The following is a 13230-nucleotide window of genomic DNA, read 5'->3' on the forward strand; positions in this document are numbered from 1 at the left end:
TTTAGTCTTGGGAGGGTGTATTTGTCGAGGAATTTATCCATTTCTTCTAGATTTTCTAGTTTATTTGCATAGAGGTGTTTGTAGTATTCTCTGATGGTAGATTGTATTTCTGTGGGATCGGTGGTGATATCCCCTTTTTCATTTTTTATTGCATCTATTTGATTCTTCTCTCTTTTCTTCTTTATTAGTCTTGCTAGTGGTCTATCAATTTTGTTGATCTTTCAAAAAACCAGCTCCTGGATTTATTAATTTTTTGAAGCGTTTTTTGTGTCTCTATTTCCTTCAGTTCTGCTCTGATTTTAGTTATTTCTAGCCTTCTGCTAGCTTTTGAATGTGTTTGCTCTTGCTTTTCTAGTTCTTTTAATTGTGATGTTAGGGTGTCAATTTTGGATCTTTCCTGCTTTCTCTTGTGGGCATTTAGTGCTATAAATTTCCCTCTACACACTGCTTTAAACGTGTCCCAGAGATTCTGGTATGTTGTGTCTTTGTTCTCGTTGGTTTCAAAGAACATCTTTATTTCTGCCTTCATTTCATTATGTACCCAATAGTCATTCAGGAGCAGGTTGTTCAGTTTCCATGAACTTGAGCGGTTTTGAGTGAGTTTCTTAATCCTGAGTTCTAGTTTTTTTTTTTTTTTTTTTGTGAGACGGAGTCTCGCTCTGTCACCCAGGCTGGAGTGCAGTGGCGCAATCTCGGCTCACTGCAAGCTCCGCCTCCCGGGTTCACGCCATTCTCCTGCCTCAGCCTCTCCGAGTAGCTGGGACTACAGGCGCCCGCCACCACACCCGGCTAATTTTTTGTATTTTTAGTAGAGACGGGGTTTCACCGTGGTCTCGATCTCCTGACCTTGTGATCCGCCCGCCTTGGCCTCCCAAAGTGCTGGGATTACAAGCGTGAGCCACCGCGCCCGGCCCCTGAGTTCTAGTTTGATTGCACTGTGGTCTGAGAGACAGTTTGTTATAATTTCTGTTCTTTTACATTTGCTGAGGAGAGCTTTCCTTCCAACTATGTGGTCAATTTTGGAATAGGTGTGGTGTGGTGCTGAAAAAAATGTATATTCTGTTGATTTGGGGTGGAGAGTTCTGTAGATGTCTATTAGGTCCACTTTATGTAGAGCTGAGTTCAATTCCTGGATATCCTTGTTAACTTGCTGTCTCGTTGATCTGTCTAATGTTGACAGTAGGGTGTTAAAATCTCCCATTATTAATGATTTCTTTATAAAATCACAAATAATTCAAGAACGTATACAACTTGCCACTTTCATTCAACTTGTACTAAACAAGTATGATATGGCAGTGTAATAGGGCAAATACATAGTTTATATGACACTATTACACTAGAAATTGCAATATAGCAAAGAAAAGAACAATAGATGTTTTATAGAATTGAAAGGAAAAAGAAACAAAGTTGTCTTCATGTATTGACTACATGAATTGTCTATAGAAAAACCTAAAATACTAACCCAAAAAGTCACCAGAACAATTATATGAGTTTAGCTAGGTCTCAGAATAAAAGGTGAATATGTTAAAATTAAATGTTTTGTTATAGGCTAGCAATGAACAGTTAGAAATTTAAGTTAGAATTAAATGTATATCAAATGATGAACAGATAAATTGTGGTATGTTCATATGGTGAGATACTATTCAGCAAGCCATACAACTGATTTATGCAACAATATCAATGAATACAATAATAGCATTATGCTACGTGATGATAGAGGTCAGACAGAAAATGAATAGAGTTTGTTTTAAAATATGATGTCTAGAAAAGCAAAACTACAGGGACAGAATCAGATCAGTGGTTGACAAGGGCTGGGTGAGGAAAGGAGATTCACTACAAAGTAACAAGAAGGAATATTTTCAGGTTGATGGAAATGTTTTCTATCTTGATTATGTTGGTGGCTCCTCACTGTGTACATTTGCCAAAACTTATCAATTTGTAAATATAAAATTGATAAATTTTAACTTATATAAGTTATTTCTTAATAAAACCTGATAAGAAAAAAATAATTAGAAAAAAGTTAAAAAAATTGAGCAACTTGATATAACTTTACTACTTAGTATATGGACTATGCATTCTACTTTATCTGTTACAGAATTTTTGTCAGATTCATAATATAGCCTTTTATGTGCTCCTTGGATATTTTCTTATGTTTTCTGTGAACCCATAGTCTTCTAGGATGGTGTTTGCAATGTGTAGGGGAAGGGGGAGGGGTGGTGATAAACCTTAGGTCATGATTGGATTGTATCTCCCACACTGAGTTTAGGAATCTTCTATTCCTCCTCATTGGATATTGCTTTTATCTAAGAATGATAATGTGTGTTTGTAATCACCAAGCAGACAAACTGTGAATGGAGAGCTAAGGGAGAGACTTGTTGTGGAATCTACTTGTTATCTGATCTCTGATTCCAGCTGATTAGTGCTGCTGTTCTGCTTGCCCAGAACAGTCTCTCTCTCTCTCTCTCTCTCCCTCCCCACCCCCGTCTTTTATTGGTAGGTGGTTAGGTAATGATCTGCCAATGGCAGTGCAAGAAAGATAAATGGATCACCAGTATAAAATTCTCCCCCAAATATCGCCAAACTTTCTATGGCATCTCCAGAATTATATTATGAGAAAGAGCTAGTGGATCATATTACGTCACATTTTTCTTGAAAAGAAACTGTACAAGCCCTTGATTGGAAAAAAAACACTGTTGAAATTGGGTTAAACTTCTACTATAGGGAGGTTAGCTCTCATTATAAGAAGGTTGTTGAAGCATTGTGTACTGATATGACAAAGTAAATAGTCTCTAATAAAGCTACTCACCTATCTGAAGTATTTAATATTCCTCATATTACTTTCTGTGGTTCAGAATACTTTAGAAGGACTTAAAGAAGCTAATAGGATTTAAAGATAAAACTCAAACTATATTGCAAAGATAGTGTTATTAGAATTTTGTGACTGATTTGCTGTACAGTAGGGAAAGTGTGGAATTCCCGAAAGAAGTCTAAGCACATATATTCTAAAGTCTGGAGTCCTTTCTTATATAAAATGGTTGTTAATTAATTAAAACATCTGCCTGACAGTGACCTCTATTTCTCTTAAGTCGGATCTCTTAGCCAAGCAAATTTTATCATTCCCTAGACTCTTGACTGGCTTTAAAATATACTCCTGTACTACCACAGCCACATCTTTTTACCTGGCTTTAAGTCAGAATATAAAATACCATACTTAATAATTTAACAAATTCAACACATTTTTTCGTTTTTTCTTTTTAAGGCTCTCAATATTACCATGACCCTTGCTAAAATAACTTAACCTTTCCTCTAAACAGAGTATCTAAATGAGTTCATCCTTCTTTGTCCCAAATCCGTAACTATACTATTGAAATAATATACTAAGCAACCTCAGCATTCTTTTTCATTATTAACAGGTGGAGTCTTGCTCTGTCTCCCAGGCTAGAGTGCAATGGCACAATCTCGGCTCGCTGAAACCTCCACCTCCCGAGTTCAAGCGATTCTCCTGCCTCAGCCTCCCAAGTAGTGGGATTACAGGCACCTGCCACCACGCCCAGCTAATTTTTGTATTTTTTAGTAGAGACAGAGTTTCGCCACGCTGGCCAGGCTGGTCTCAAACTCTTGACCTCAGGTGATCCACCCGCCTCAGCCTCCCAGAGTCCTGGGATTACTGGCGTGAGCCACCACACCCGGCCATATTCTTCTTTTTACCGTGTGATGCTTTGAGATTTATTTTTTCAAAGCTCAAAAGCATCATTTGAAAAGTTGCTTCTTTACTTACCTAATTGTGAATATTATTCCTTCTTTCCAATCTACAATATAGGCAGATTTATGTACATTCTTGTCATTGAAGCCACATAAGATTTTGATTTCAGGACTAAGGTTATGTCTACATGTGTCCTATAGATTCTAGATTATGATTAAATTATTTCTGCCACCTTAAATGATTCTATAGTTATCATTAAAATCTGACTAAATTTCAGAATTAGAGAACTAGACAATGAAGAAACAATATTTAGAATTTTAAATCTTTGTAATAGCAATTTTCAATTTTTTTGAAGTTTCAATAAATCCTCTGCTAACAAAGATGATGCTTTCTTAGGTAATGGCTTATAATTGAAAACACAGTCAGTGGTATTATAGGAGAAGGTCAGGTGAATTATAAAATAAATTTACTTCTACTAAATTTAATTTTAATAAAATGTCTTAAGTATACAAGAAAACATTAAACATGTATGAGTTATTAGTGGGGTAGAGATAGAAAATTAATTTAATGTTATATTTTTAAATTCCCAAGGACAAGCCTCTAGGCTGCCAAGACACAAGAGGTTTAGGTCAGATAACACTGTCCCCTTTGATCACTGGGAAATCCGAATGTGAGATTTTAACCATGTCTCCATGGTTATTGCGACATCACTTAGATCCAACACATTGAATCACCCTTAGTGGATTATATCACAGCTGCAAATTAAGACTCTGAAATGATTTCTGAATTTTCTTTGACAACAATAAAATAAAGGCCTTTCATTTTAGAATATCAGTTGTTTGTTCAATTAGAACACAACGTGAATAAATCCCGTGACCTTGGATTGTCAATGCCATGAGACTGTGTCTATTTTAAAAATGAATATTATATTATATATAGAACAGTGCAAATCAAAATTAGACCTTGAGATACTTGAAGGTGGGCTGGGAAGCAGTGAACCCTGAAATTAAATTGCCTAAATTTGAAGTCATTTTATCCCTAATTGTCATGTGAACTTGTGAAAATTACTTAATCTCTCTGTATTTCAATTTAAAGTATTATTAATTTTAAGGTCTATACCTGGTAAAAAGTAAGATGATAAGGAATGTTCTATTATTTAGGTTAATAGAATTTAGGGATTATGTATGAATCATTTGTGTAGTTATCACGTCGCTTACTGTTTCTTACACATAATAAGTTTAATATAATTTCAAAACAAAAATTAAAATGAGTTCTGTAAGAAATATTTTCTAAAATTAATAATAATTTGTTTACTTGTAAGATTTTTTGTTTATAGTGAGCAATTTAAATGCTTTTCAAAAACATTTCAAAATAAGTAGTGTACAGTCAATTGGCCAAGCTACATATAGCTTATTATTAAAATTCTACTAGTTCTTATGCACTGGTTGGGAATTTGGAATAATAGTGGTATTCACACACACACACGAATACACACACACAGACACACACCACATGCATATATATATATAGTGTGTGTATATATATATGTGTGTGTGTAAATATTTATTTAGTCCTCATAAGAATTTCTCAATTCAATTCTGTTTAATTGATGAGACAACTTGAACCCTACAAATGTTAAGTACTTTCCTAATGTTTCATAGCAGTTAGTGAAATAACATGAATTTAAAATCAATGCAATCTAACTCTGAAGTCCCTGCTATCAAATATTTTTAAATATTACACTTTCCACCTCATAGATAATTTACACAAATGGAGGTTTCAAGTAAAGAAAACTGGCACAGGTTTTGTCTAAAGTAAGTTACTGAAAGGAAGGAAAAAATAAATCTTATCCAAAGTTTAATTTTCACAGTTGGTAGTAGAGCCAGAACGCAAACTCAAATTCCATGTCCTTTCTATTAAATCCTTATTCTTTATTTACTTCATACATATATATGGACACACATACACACATATGTATATACATACATATACGTATATATATACATACATATATGTGTATATATATGCACATATGTACATTATCTCTCATAGATATATATGTGTACATATACGTGTGTATATATATGCACATACACACATTATCTCTCAGAGATTTCAACATTACCTTATTAGGAAAATTCTCTTATAATCTCCTTTTTATAGTTGAGGTAAATAAAGCACGGAAAGGGCATGAAATTTGAGTTTGCATTCTGGCTCCACTACCAGCTTGTGGAAAACTTAAACTTTGGATAAAATTTACTTTTTCCTTCCTTTCAGTAAGTTACTTTAGTCAAAACCTGTGTCAGATTTCTTTACTCGAAACCTCCATTCGTGTAAATTATCTATGAGGTGGAAAAGTGTAGTGTTTAAAAATATTTGATAGCAGGGACTTTTGAGTTAGATTGCGTTGATTTTAAATTTACTTTATTTCACTAACTGCTGTGAAACATTAGAAATGTACTTAACATTTGTAGGGCTCAAGTGGCCTCATAGATATATGTGGATATATATGTATATATGTATATACATGTATATACATGTATATATGTATATACATGTATATATGTATATATATGTATATACATGTATATATGTATATATGTGTATATATGTATATATGTATATATGTGTATATGTGTATATATGTATATATGTGTATATGTGTATATATGTATATATGTATATATGTATATGTATATATGTATATGTATATATGTATATATGTATATGTGTATATGTGTATATATGTATATATATGTGTGTATATGTGTATATATGTATATATGTATATGTATATATGTATATGTATATATGTATATATGTATATATGTGTGTATATGCATACACATATATATGTGTATACATTAACAACTATGCCTGCCACATAGTAAGTATTCAATAAATAACTACTGATACATCTTTAAATTTTAATTATACCCTGATTTATAAATTGTCTTTGCTATAAAATAGCTAACTTTTTAAATTCAGAAGCTATTCTGAAAGATGTCATTTTTACACTGAAACATATGTATTGATTTGAGATGCATATGATAAGCTGCATTGAGGGAGGGAAGGAAAGGAGGACATATATTCTGGGTAGCAATCTGTGTGTCGGTAGCATCAGGAACAATAGAGATATTTGGAGAAAAAAAAAAAGCAGCATCTCACCCCCAGAAGAGTCCAGATACACTGGGCAGTACAGTCCAGAAACATATGCTCTTGAAGGATGTGTACTGGAGTGGAAAGAACAAGGGTAACATTGTTTTATTACATTGAAGCTACGCTAAAAAAATGTGGTAGGGAAGACGAGAGCCAAGTGAAACCAGTCATGGAGTTGTCAAGCAGATCTGGGAGATATTAGGGTGAAGGTGGTTGGGAAGATCAGAACAGACCAAGTAACAGGTTGTGGACAGAATATTGATATTTGTGATAGCAGGAACTGACACAGAGGCAGACAAATGGATCCAGAGTTTGAAATGGCTCAGTTTTCATTCAGTATAGGATGACCAGCTTCAATGGTGGTACCAGGTTTAAGAGTCTCATAGCCAGTTTGAACAGGACGTGACGTTTCCTAAGTCAGAATTGGAAATGAAGGAGTGACAAGGGGTGGCAAGACAATGTCTTAGAAAATGGTAAGTAGCATAAAATGGTAACTACAAACTATGTGGAGAAAGTGTAACTTTAAGAATGAGAACTACAATCATTAGTCAGGAATAGGAAATAAAATATAATCAGATACAATTTCTGGAAAGACCTGAGACAAGGAATCCAGAACCACAGCTATGAATAGTCAACTTCCAATTTGAACAAATTAAGGTGAACAAATATCCCAGTCTTCCTAGAAATTTCAGGTTTTAGAATTAGAAGTCCTATGTCCAGGAAAAGCCTTCAGGCTCAAGCAAACTATGTTGAGTGGTCATCCTAAAATTATGACTAATAGAGAATACAGAAACATGTACGGTAGCATAAAGACAAAGGCATGCCCTGGCCAAAGCCAAAGAACATCTGGTACAAAAGTGCCAGTGATAGTGATAGAAATACTTCCTCTGTAAAATAAATTATGCCAGAAATTGGGTCTGAAATTGATTCCAGTTGTGAATAGAAGTACTTGTTTGTGCAAGAGTTTATTTACTTGTTCATTCATTCATTTATATTCCAAAGATTAAGAAGGCATAGGAATGAATATCTCATGAACAGGTAAGCAAGTGAGAAAAAACTGAGTGAGACACCATATTGAAAAGCCAGAAACTAGTATAAAAATATATATCTGAATTTAAGATCAGAGATATTTTTAAAATTAGTATTTGGACAAATCTATAGAACTATATAACCACAATCATAATCAAGATATAGAATATTTCTAACATCTTAAGCTAATTCCTTAAGTTTGCTCACAACTGTCCTTGCAAACTTTTCTAGAATTCACGTAAGTGGAAACATACATTCTGATATATATTTTTGCATAACAAGCCATCTCAAATGTCAATAACATACAACAATAACAATTATTTATATCACTAACGAATTTGGGCAGAGCTCTATTTGACCACATCTGGGAAGACTTGAAAATCGTCTGGAATCTGGAATCATCTGAATGTTCTCTTCCTCTCTTGTCTGGTAGTTGAGGCTGGCAGATGGCTAAAATTTGACTCTAATCTTGTGATAGAAGTGTCAAAGATTTTGCAGGCATGTTTTAACAGACACTGGACACTTTTGGGTCTGGCTTTCTTTTGTTCAGCAGACTATATCAGAAATTCATCTGTTTTTCTGTGTGTACATAATTGGCTCCTTTTAGTATTTCATTGTACAGATATGAAACAATCTGTTTATGTATTCATTTGTTGATGAACATCCAAATTGTTTCCAGCCTAGGGTTTTTATGAATATGGCTACTATAAGACTTACACAAATATTTTGTCTGACTTTTTAATTAAATAAATATAGTAAATTTACGTGGTAAATGTCTCCTGAGTCATATATTAAATGTATTTTTAACCTTATAAGAACTGCCAAATTGTTTTCCCAAATGGTTTACCATTTTACGGTTTCATCAACAATGTATGCGAGTTTCAACTCCTGCACATACTTCCCAGCACTCAGTATCGTGGATGTTTAACAGTATCTAATTGTGATTTTCAGTTTTATTTTCCTGAAAACGCATGATGCTGACTGTTTTTCACCTACTTTTGGCTATCTTCTTTTTTTAAATATCTGTTCAAACTTTTTGCCAAACTTTTAATGATCAGTTTCTCTTATTATTAAATTATAAGGTCTTTGCATATTTTGGATACTAAGTATTTGTCAAATAGAAAATGAAAATGAAAATATTAAATTGGAAAATATTTTCTTCCAGTCTGTGATTGTCTACACATTTTAATGTTATCTTTGGGGATTAGAAATTTTTCAATGTTGATATTCTCATTCATTTTTTATTTTGAATTTTGCTTAATTCTGATCTGAAAAATCCCCGATAAAACCAATATGGCAATAATTTGCCTTTATATTTTCTTCTAGAAAGCCTATAGCTTGAACTTTTTATTTAGGTGTAATATTCATTTCAAAATAATCTTCGTATATGGTGTGAAGTTGATCATTTTGAGGTTCATTTTCTTATATGGATATCCAGTTTTGTCATCATCATTTAAAGAAAATATCATTATTTTATTTGAATTTCCTTGGCACTGTGAAAACCACACACACACACACACACACACACACACACACATGCAGAAACACACATCATTATTTTTTGATGCTCTAGTTTATTTCATTGATTTGTACATTTCTTTATATGTCTACCCTTACACCAGTACCACACTGTACAAGTTAAAGTAGCTGAAAATTAACTATTAAATAGTATTTAAAATTGTTTTTGGCTGCTCTGGATCATTTCCATTTACAAATAAATTTTTAAATTGACTTTCCAATTTCTACCAAAAACAAAATTCCAATCAGCTTTTGATTGGGCTTGTGTTGAATGTCTAAATCAATTTAGAGAGAATAGAGATAATGTCCCATTAATGTATTGCTAATTTTCAAATATTTGGGGATTTTCCAATTGTTTTATTTTGCTTATTTGTAATTTAGTTCCATTTCAGTTAGAACATATATTCTATATGATGTTAATGTTTTAAACTTTATTGAGAGTCAGTTTATGTCCCATCTTTGTGAACGTGCCACATGTACTTGAAAATAACATAGAAGTGTCACTGTGGAGTAGAGTCTTATATATATGTCGAATAGGTTAAGTTTGTTGAATGCAGTGTTCAAATCTTCTGTGTCATACTGATTTTCTGTCTACCCATGATCTCATTTTCTGAGAAGAGTGTTGAAATTCAAACCAAATTGTCATTTGTGAGTTCTATCACTTTTTGTTTCATGTATTTTGAATTTGTTGGTACATAAACATTTAGTATTTTTATGTTTTCTTTATACATAGGCTATTTTTTTCATTAAAAAGTCCATCTTTATTTCTGATAATCTTTTTTGTTCTGAAATCTATTCTGTCTGCTATCATAATTACCACTCCAGCTTGCTTATGATTAGTATTTGTCTAATACATATTTTTCATCTTTTCACTTTCCATCTACCTGAGTCTTTTTATTTAAAGAGTATTTCTTATAGGAAGCATTTGGTTTTGTCTTATGCTTTTATTCATTCTGAAAATGTGTTTTATTTGGAGTAATCATGTGTATTTACTATCAATGTATTTTGGATGTATCTACAGTATTGCTATTTATTTCCCTTTCTCCTATATTTTATTTCTCCTGTTTTATTCCCGTTTACTACCTTCTATATTCAGATAAATTGAATATTTTTAATTGAATCTAATTACATTTCATGTCCTATATTTAATTATTAGTTAGACCTTATTTGTGTGCATGTGTGTGAGTGTATTTAACCTAGGTTTAAAATATTTATGTCTAGCCTATCAAAATTGACTTTTACACAATGATATCACACTTTATCTATACTGTGAAAAATATACAAAAGTGTACATTCACTTACATTCTCTCATCTTTTGTCTTGTTGTCGTCATACACTTTACAACTATTTGTGTTATATTCTTCACAATACTTCATTATTACTTTTGTTTTAAACATTCAATTGTTTAAATAATTTGAATAATATATATTTTTCATTTTTATCATTTGTTGTCCTTTTTTAATGTAAATTCATGTTTCCATTTGATTTATTCTTTGTTTCAGTTTTTTTTAAATTGCTTTAATTTTTTTATAGTTTGCAGTGGGGTAAATTCCCATAACTTTTGCTTTTCCAAAAAAAAAAAGTTTTTCCTTTTTTTAAAAAATTTTTTATCTATATATAGAACTGTAGGCTGATTATTTTTTTCTTTCCTCAATTTTAAAATTTCATTCTATTGTTGTCTTGTTTGTATTGTTTTTAACAAGAAGTCTGTATCTGTATTACATTATGCCTTACATTTCTTCTATTTAAAAATTCTTATTGCTTTAAATGTTGCCTATTATTGGTTTTGAATAATTTGATTTTGATATACTTGTTAGGGCTTTGATTTTGTTTCTCTTGCTCAAAGTTTCTTTTCCTTTTCTTTTTTTTGTTTGTTTCTTGGAACTGTGAATGTATAATTCTGATAAAAACTGGAAAACATTTGATAATTATTTCCTCAAATATTTCTACAATACTCTTATTTTGCTGTTCTATTATATATATATATTACTGCACTTGATATAGTCTTACAGGTCAATTAGAGCATATTTGTTGTTTTAAGATATTTTTATCTCTATTTTGTATTGTTTCTATTGCTATGTCTTCATTTTCACTCATCTTCAGTTTGTTGTTATGATGCGGTCTTTTTCAGCTCTTGGAATTTCATTTATTCTTTTTATCCTATTTTTAACTCGGCTTATTTTGTCTATGTTTACTTTTACATTCTCTAGCATAAGCAGTTTCTACTGATTTCATCATAATCATTTCTGTGTCAATTTTTATTGACTGATTTTTCTTGCAGTTATGATTTACATTATTTTACTTCTTTGGATATCTAGTACTTTTATTGGATACTGGACCTTATAAATATTACATTGTTGATGATCTAAATGTCATTGCTTCCTTTTAAAAAGTGCAGAATTCTGTTTCAGAAGACAATTGGGTTGCTTGTGCATCAGCTGGATCTTTTAGTATTTATTTATTTATTTGTGATAGCCTCACTTTGTCACCCAGGCTGAAGTGAAGTGGTGCAATTACGGCTCATTGCAGCCTCGATTTCCCAGGCTCGAGCAATCCTCCTACCTCAGCCTCTCAAGTCACTGGGACAACAGGTGTGTGCCACTATGCCCAGCTATTTTTTTTCATTTTTGGGGGAGATGGGGTTTCACAGTGTTGCCCAGGCTGGTCTCAAACTCCTGGACTCAAGCATCCTCATGCCTAGGTCTACCAAAGTGCTGGGATTACAATTGTGAGCCACTGCTCCTGGCCTCTTTTAGTATTTTAAAGCTGTATTATGGCAAATCTTGGTTAGCTTTACTACAGGACTACTTTTCCTCTATTGTGTCTGTTATTTTCTGTGGTGATCCTGATAGATGCAAAGGAACAACAATGATGCTATTGCACTAGAGAATCAACCCATCTCAATTCACTGATTCTTATGTAAAAACCACTGAGAAATAGAGACATTTGGCTCCAGAGGGTATTATTGAACCCACAAGGGAAGGGATAAAATTGTTTAAAAGAGAAAGACCGAATGAGTGTGAACCTCAGGAGGCGTGACTTACCAATGGCATGTGTGAGAGAGATCCTTGGCTATATAAGTAGATTTGTGGAATTTTTTTTTTTTTTTTTTTTGAGACAGGATGTCACTCTCCCCCAAGCTGGAGTGCAGTGGCACAGTCTCAGCTACCTGCAACCTCTGCCTCATGAGTTCAAGTGATTCTTGTGCCTCAGCCTCCCAAGTGGCTGGAAATACAGATGTTCACCACGGCACCTGGCTAATTTTTGTATTTTTAGTAGAGACGAGTTTCACCATGTTAGCCAGGCTAGTCTCAAACTTCTGACTTAATATGATCCACCCACCTTGGCCTTCCAAAGTGCTGGAATTACAGGCATGAGCCACCATGCCCAGCAAATTTGTGGATTTAATCAATGACTTTTTTATATAGAATCCTTTCTCAGTGGCAACTCTAATATTTCAAATTGTAGCATCTCTTCTGGTGAAAGACTGGAGATTGGAAGAACTGAGATGGAACAGGTTAAGCTTGCTCAGAGCGAGGACAATGGCTTTTTAAGTCATATCTATTTTCTTCTTCACCTTTACATTAATTATGCTTCTAGAAAAACATAAGGCAAAAGGTAACTTCAGAAGCAGCAATTTCCTTGCTTTTCCTTGCTCTTAACAGTAATTTCCATCTCTATTTCAGCAGGCAAAATTATCATCTCTTACTAGCATCTCATTACTTCATTTCTAAAACTCACACATTGGAAAATATTCTGTAATAAAACTATTTTAAAGAGAAGGCACGTGTGTCCCTTTATCATATATGCCTCCAAAGAAT

The sequence above is a fragment of the Hylobates moloch genome, unplaced genomic scaffold, assembly GCF_009828535.3.
Source record: "Hylobates moloch isolate HMO894 unplaced genomic scaffold, HMol_V3 SCAFFOLD_5, whole genome shotgun sequence".
Classification (NCBI taxonomy): Eukaryota; Metazoa; Chordata; class Mammalia; order Primates; family Hylobatidae; genus Hylobates; species Hylobates moloch.